This window comes from Dromiciops gliroides, chromosome 4, assembly GCF_019393635.1.
Source record: "Dromiciops gliroides isolate mDroGli1 chromosome 4, mDroGli1.pri, whole genome shotgun sequence".
NCBI classification, from domain to species: Eukaryota; Metazoa; Chordata; class Mammalia; order Microbiotheria; family Microbiotheriidae; genus Dromiciops; species Dromiciops gliroides.
Genome location: NC_057864.1, coordinates 200,580,021 through 200,587,981, shown reverse-complemented (window position 1 = coordinate 200,587,981; position 7,961 = coordinate 200,580,021).

The following is a 7,961-nucleotide window of genomic DNA, read 5'->3' as shown; positions in this document are numbered from 1 at the left end:
GTTGGGGATATTGAACTCACACCACTGGCCAACCCTTCCAAGGTCACCTTGCTTCTTGTCCTCCCTCTGAACAGGGTGACACCTAAGTTAGATCATTGCTGGGAAACTCCAAGAAATGGGATGTCCCAAACTTTCAGCCACTCATCTGAGTGTCTATCATAGTCCTTGCATTTAGGAAGGTCTTCCTCAAATCTAACTGGAATTTCTCCAGCTGCCATACCACATGAGTGGTAACCTCCAGAACATCTCCTTTCTTCAAGGTGCTGTGTGAGTATCTAACTGTACCTGATTTTCTAGTATTTCTAATATTTTATTCTAAGAGCTAGAAATAGATTCTCTTCATTATTTAGAGAAATACAAAACACACCGGATCAAATGTATAGGATTGTAGAGAAGCAACAAGATATTGACCTTGGAGTCAGAAGGACCTGGATTCAAATCCCAATTCAGAAAATTTAGTAGTTATGTCACCCTGAGCAAGTCACTTAACTTCTCAGTTACTCAAGAGTTCTCATCTGAAAAATGAGTAGACTGGGGACAGCCAGGTGGTGCAGTGGATAAAGCACCGGCCCTAGATTCAAGAGTATCTGAGTTCAAATCCAGCCTCAGACACTTGACACTTACTAGCTGTGTGACTCTGGGCAAGTCACTTAACCCCCATTGCCCTGCAAAAAAAAAAATGAGTAGACTGGAAACAATGGCCACTATGTGCTTTTCAACTCTGAATCTATGATACTATGATCTTATAGTCACTTATTCCCTGCATCAAAAAGAAGTATTGCCAAGGTCAACCACTACACCCCTGGCCATTGCCAGTCATCTTGATTTTGTCTTGCCATTGGATTTCAATGTCTCTGGATGAGAGAGTGAGGCTGATGACTTTGCACAACTCTGCCTCACTGAAATCCAATTCTCTCGTGAGTGAAGACATCACCCTTGTGATGTCATTGGTACTCTTCAAGAACAAAGAATGAACAGCAACATTACTTAGTGTTTAATACGGTATCTAGAAGGAACTTAATAAATATTTGTTGGCTGGCTGGCTGAATATGTTGGCAGCTGACAACTAGTCCATTGGGAATCCTTCTCTCATTTGGGGAAGGAAATCCAAAATCAATGTGAGAAGATGAAACTCCCTCCTCTTAGAATTGCTAGTGGCTTCAGTTGGAAATAGGATATTCTGAGCAGGTTGGAGTAGGAATTCCCAAAACAAGATAAAGCAACAAACATGAGATGCAACAATTCAGACCCGAACTCAGAATTCTAGAAACCCAGCTCCTGAAAGGAATCTCTAGGATTTCATCTTATTGTTTTTAAAGTGAGAAGGTCAATATTAGATTAGCTTGCAAGGTGGTCTCCAGGAGCTACAACTCTCCAGACGTCACTGTCATAGTATTTTTGTAGCACTTTAGGGTTTGTAAAGTACTTTACATATGTTATCTCCATAAGGAAACTGAGGCACAAGGGGCAGCTAGGTGGCACAGTGGATAAAGCACCAGCCCTGGATTCAGGAGGACCTGAGTTCAAATCCAGCCTTAGACAATTGACATTTAGTAGCTGTGTGACCCTAGGCAAGTCACTTAACCCTCATTGCCCTGACCCCCCCAAAAAAGGAAACTGAGGCACAGAAATGTTAAATGACTTGCCCAAGATCAAACAGTTAGTGTTTGAGGCAAGACTCACGCAGGTCTTCCTGATCCCAGACTCTTGTGCTCTGTGCACTGTATCACTTACCTGTCCTTGTGCTTATGTAAGGTCTGCTTTAAAGCAACATGCTTTCCCATGTATTCTACCATTGTTGTTCAGTCATGTCCAATTAACTCTTTGTTGACCCCATGGACCATAGCACACCAGTGCTCACCAGGAGGCTTCCTTAGCAAAGATACTGGAGTAGTTTGACATTTCCTTCTCTAGCTAGTTTTACAGATGAGGGAACTGAGGCAAACAGGGTTAGGTGACTTGCCCAGGGTCACACCTCTAGTAAGCATCTGAGGCTGGATTGGAACTCAGGTCTTCCTAACTCCAGGCCCAGCTCTCTATCCACTGAGCCACCTAGCTGCTTCATTACTCCACTAGTAAAGTGCTATTTCAGTGCTTCATCACAGAGTGGGAGCCTACCTTGGGATCTCAAAGACCGTGCTGCCAGAGCACGAGCTTCTGGCAGGTTCTGCCAAGCTCAAAACAGCTCTGTGTATGGGCCCAGAAAACAGCTGGGTCTATTGTCTGACGACCAGTCAGTTATGCTTGGTGAGGATCATAACCAGAAAATTGGCCACCAAGCAATTATTTTTTTTTTGTTTTTTCACCCATAGCAACCCACAAAGACTGTCACAAAGGCATCAAAAGAAAGCAATTTGTGTCAGTGAGAGAGCACTCATAGCAATGAAATCATTCCCTGGCTCCAGCTTCCCTTCCTTCCCTTCCTGATCTTGACCCTTTTCTTAGCCAGTCATGTGCCCCTTGAGCAAACTGGTAAAACCTAAAGCCCTTCTTAAGAAAATGGTTTGAAATACACAGAATTAAAAAGGAAGCTGATTATATTGGAATTCAGTTATTCCCTCACATCCACAATTAAAAAAAAAAAAGGTCACAGGCCCCAGGTTAAGAGCACTTGCTCTTTGCTGTCTTTTACTCCTAAATCATTTCCTCCCTTGCCCTGCCTTGGTTCATACCTTGCTAGTCTCTCATCCTGGATTCCTCCCACCATCTACCTTTTCTACTCCTACTCACAGCCTGTGAAGCAAGATAGAGAAAGTCAAGCAGTCATATAGATTGAGGACTCTCCAAATGTATCTTATCTAATCTTACCTGGACCCTCACAAAAGGTCATTTTATCCATCCCTATTCTCTATTTCATTACACATAGAAACTGTTGCAAACTAGACAGACAAACAGATAGATAGATAGATAGATAGATAGATAGATAGATAGATAGATAGATAGATAGATAGATAGATAGATGATAGATGTTAGAGACAGATTGTTAGTGACAGAGCAATAGATGAATTAGATAGATATTAGAGTTAGAAAGATGGATAAATGGATATCTAGATATCTAGATAGATAGATAGATAGATAGATAGATAGATAGATAGATAGATAGATAGATAGATAGATAGATGGATGGATGGATGGATAGATAGATGGATAGATAGGTAGAGATAGAGAAGGGAGATAGAGACAGAGACAGAATAGAGATAATTTATTAAACACTATGTACCAACTGTCACGTTAAGCACAGAGGATGCACAAATGAGAAAAGAAAATAATCTCTGCTCTCAAGGATTTTACAGTCTAATGGAGGGAGAAAACACATAGAGAGGTGGAAAGGGGGAAGGGATGGGACCAGGAAGGGAAGTAGGACACCTAACCTCATTTCCTATAGTATAGTAGGGCACCTAACCTCAAGTTTCCTATAGTATATCTTCCTTCCATCTTCAAAGCTGAGGATCTCAGCTCATGTTTTGTTTGCTTTTGTTTGTTTTTTTGAGGCAATTGGGGTTGAGTGACTTGCCCAGGGTCACACAGCTAGTAATTATTAAGTGTCTGAGGCCAAATTTGAACTCAGGTCCTCCTGAATCCAGGACCGGTGCTCTATCCACTGCGCCACCTAGCTGCCCCTCAGTTCATGTTTTACTGAGAAAGTAGAGGCCATTTACCATGAGCTCTCTCTCTGTCTCTTTTCTACATTCCCACAAGCTCTGGACATCTCATCTCCTTTATTTCTTTCTCTAGTGACTATATGCCCTTCTCAAGAACACCTCTCCATGTACCCTCCCATCCTCTCCCATCTTTTCCAGCAGATTTCTCTATTAACCCTCTTCCCCAATCATCCTTCTCTCTCCTGTCTGCTGGCTCCTTTCTAGTTGCATTCATTCTTCTCCTGGTTCTACTCCTGACTTTCTGGACTTTGCCAATATACCTCAACTGCTGCTCTCTCACTCTGAAACTCCCCCCCCCCCCACTAAGTCTCCCTCTTTCTCTCATTGGTGAACTCCTCCTAGGGCCTCCAGTTTAGGGAGAGGCTCAGACCCATCAGTCTTCATTCCTCTCATGTCTTTGCTTCTGACTTCCTAGACTTCAATACCATGCCTGACCTTCTGGGTTTACTTTCTCCCACCCAGATTTTTTCAGCTTCTTTTTGTGTCTTTTATTCCCTTATTAGCATATAAGATCCTTGAGGACAGGGATTATTTATTTTTTCTTATATTTGTAGCTCCAGCACACTAGTTCATAGTAAGCACTTAATAAATGGCAAACCATTCCAGCGTCTTTGCCAAGAAAACCCCAAATGGGGTCACAAAGAGTCAAATACACCTGAACTCGAACCAGATCTTTCTATTCAGCCTTAATAAGTCTCCTGAGCTGCATTCCCACACCACAAAAAGGTATATTGGATATTTTGAACAGGATGTCCCATAGACATCTCAGACTCATCATATCTAAAATAGAACTCATCATTCCATGCCCCCTAACTCACCCGTCTTCTGAACACCCCTATTTTTCTTGTTATTGTTGTTTAGTTCTTTTTCAGTACTCCTGACTCCAGGGCCGGTGCTCTATCCACTGCGCCACCTAGCTGCCCCGTACAATCCTTTTAATCAAGATTTGTAATCTTGGTGTCATGCTTGACTCCTCACTCTCACCCACCCTACATATACGAATATTATATACAAATAGAAATATTGGATTTGTATTGTATAAGCCAAATAATATTATTACATATGCTATGTATAATATAAGCCCAATATTGTGGCTTCTACCATCATATCAAACCTCATACCCATGCTCTCCTCTCTTCTCACACAGCCACCACTGTAGCTCAGGCCCACGTTCTCTCTTGCCTGTACTATTGCAATAACTTCCTAATTGGTCTCCCTGCTTCATGTCTGTCCCCATACTTCACACAGCTGTCAAAGTGATTTTCCTAAAGTGCAGGCCTAACCATGTCACTCGGCTACTCAATAAATTCCAGTGGCTTCCTATTACTTCCAGGATCAAATATAAACTCCTCTGTTTGGCATTTAAAGTCCTTCACAACGTGTTTCCAACCTACTTTTTCAGCCTCATTACACATTTTTCCCCCTTTCACACAGTCTACCGTCTAGCCAAACTGACCTTTTTACTGTTTTTCATACACAGAACTCCAGCCCCTATTTCCATGCTTTTTGAATTGATCGCCCTCCATGCACGGAAAATGCTTCCTCCTCACCATTCTCTGAGAATCTTCAATCTCCTCTAAAACTCAGGCCTCACCTTTTACATAAAGCCCATTCCGATTCACCTCCCCCATCTGCTAATATCTCCCCCCCACCCATTTTGTTGTTGAGTCATTTTTCAGTTGTGTCTAACTTTTCGTGACCCAACTTGGGTTTTTCTTGGCAAAGATACTGGAATGATTTGCCATTTCGTTTTCCAGCTCATTTTGAGGATGAGGAAACTGAGACAAACAGGGATGAGTAATTTGCCTAGGGTCACATAGCTAATAAGTGTCTGAGACTGGATTTGAACTCATAAAGAGGAGTCTTCCTGACTCCAGGCCAGGCACTCTATCCACTGTGCCATCTAGCTGCTCCCATCAATTACTCTATATAAATATACCAATATATCTACCTTTACCAATTACTCTATATACCTATCTATGCCTAGGCACAAATCACCTCTCTTGCAGAGATTCCAGATACCATTAGTGAGCCTTTAAGAGAGAAGAAATAAAAGCTTGGGCCACTATGACATAGTGGATAGTATGATGGGCTTAGAGTCAAGAGGACCTAGATTCAAATCCAGCATCAAATAATGTGTCATTGTGGGCAAGTCATTTAACATTCTCTATGCTTCAGTTTCCTCCTTTGTAAAATGAAGGGGATTGGACTTGATGGCATCTAAAGTCCCTTTCAGCTCTAAACCTGTGATCCTGTCATCTTGGGAGAGTTAACTGTCATGGCTAAGAGTCTGTGTGAGGATTGAGAGAAGACTGAGAGAATTTCTTGGAGAGTTAACTGTCACGGAAAATGAGATTGCAAGAATCCATGAGAATTAGCTGTCACTTTGGAGAGTGTGAAGAGATACTTTGAGAGAACTGAGTTTAACTTTTATTCTGTGTAGAAGACACCGTGAGATAACTGAATTGTTGGACTGGGATTCCATTGCTATGGAGGAGTCAGCAGGTAACAGCATTGTTTATAGTTGACTATGGTTGTAACCTTTCTCAAGGCTAGTATGATTGTTGGAAAAAATAACTTTTTCTTTTAGCAACATTTCTGTTTAAGCCTATGAAACTATGGTTTGAGATTAAAAGAAGAGAGGAAGTTTATGAAAAAAGATATTTCTCTTTTTAAAAAAATCAATGCGAGGCTCATAAATAATTAATTAGTTTACCATTTGTGGGAAGGTATGAGGAAATAACAGGACATACCCCTTGATAGCCTTCAAACCTGTGTGAAAGAATTAATAAGGTAACAAGTTAAATGGCCAGCTGAGTGGTGGGAGTTTGTTGTGTTTGCCCCTGACAAGACCCTGCTGGTTTGTCATCTGGGAGCTGTGAACTCATTTGGAAAAAGAATTTGATAACTCTATATTAATATAATTGGCTTACTTTTTAATGCTACATATTTTATATCATGGCTTTAAAGAAAAAAATAGTGGGAAGGAGTTCATAGACACCACCAGATTTCCAGAGGGGTCCATGACTTAGAAAAGGTTAAAAATTACTACATGGGGGGCAGCTAGGTGGCACAGTGGATAAAGCAACTGGCCCTGGATTCAGGAGGACCTGAGTTCAAATCCGGCTTCAGACACTTAATAATTACTAGCTGTGTGACCCTGGGCAAATCACCCAACTCTCATTGCCCCACAAAAAATAAATAAACAAATAAATGAATTAATGAATAAATAAATAAATGAACAAATAAATGGATGGATGGATGAATGAATGAATGCATACATACATAAATGCATAAATAAATAAATGAATGAATAAATAGATAGCTAGATAAAGAAATAACAATTAAAAAAGATTGCTACATGGGAGATATTGCTCTCATCTAGCAACAGTGTACACCCCACCCCCCAACCCCTATAACCGCTTTAATGGGACTGCTGCCATCTAGATTAACAAAAAGCCTATCTTCACATGAGGTATGGCACAAAGCTTGACTATACCTATATGTATAAATGTCATCTTCTCCTATGAGATTATAAATCCTTCAAAAGTAGGGATTTAACCATTTTTGTTTATGTATTTCTCAGCACCTGGTATATATTAATTACTTAATAAATACCTATTGATTAACTGATTGATGTATACCTGAATATTCACATTAGTTCATTTGTTCCTCCCATTAGATGATTTGTCATCTGGGTAAGGTGGTATCATTATTGCCATTTCTCAGATCAGCAAACTGAGGCTCAGAGAGGCAATTCATCCAAGGTCACACAACTCATTAGTGGCTAAGGTAGACCTCTCATACCAGAACTCTTTCAACCATAGCCTGAAGTCATCTTCAGGATTCATTTCATGAGACTACCTTGGAAGTGAAATTTCCTAAGTATTTCCCCTTAGCATTTCAGTAACTTAGCCTCATCCCTTTAAATGAAGTAACAAAACAAACCCGCTTTATAAAAACAGTCAACAAACAGTTGCCATTTATTGTACAGAGCACTGTACTTAGAACTGGAGGAGATACAAAGTTTATATAAGGCATAGTCCCAGCCTTCATGGAGCTATGTGAATTGGAGGATATGAGATTATACAGAAATATCCATACACAAGGGCAGCTAGGCGGTACAGTGGATAGAGCACTGGGCCCAGAGTCAGGAAGACCCTTCTTCCTGAGTTCAAATCTGGTCTCAAGCTCTTACTAGCTGTGTGACCTAGGCAAGTCACTTCACCATGTTTGCCTCAGTTTCCTCATCTATAAAATGAGCTGGAGAAAGAAATGACAAACCACTCCAGAATCTCT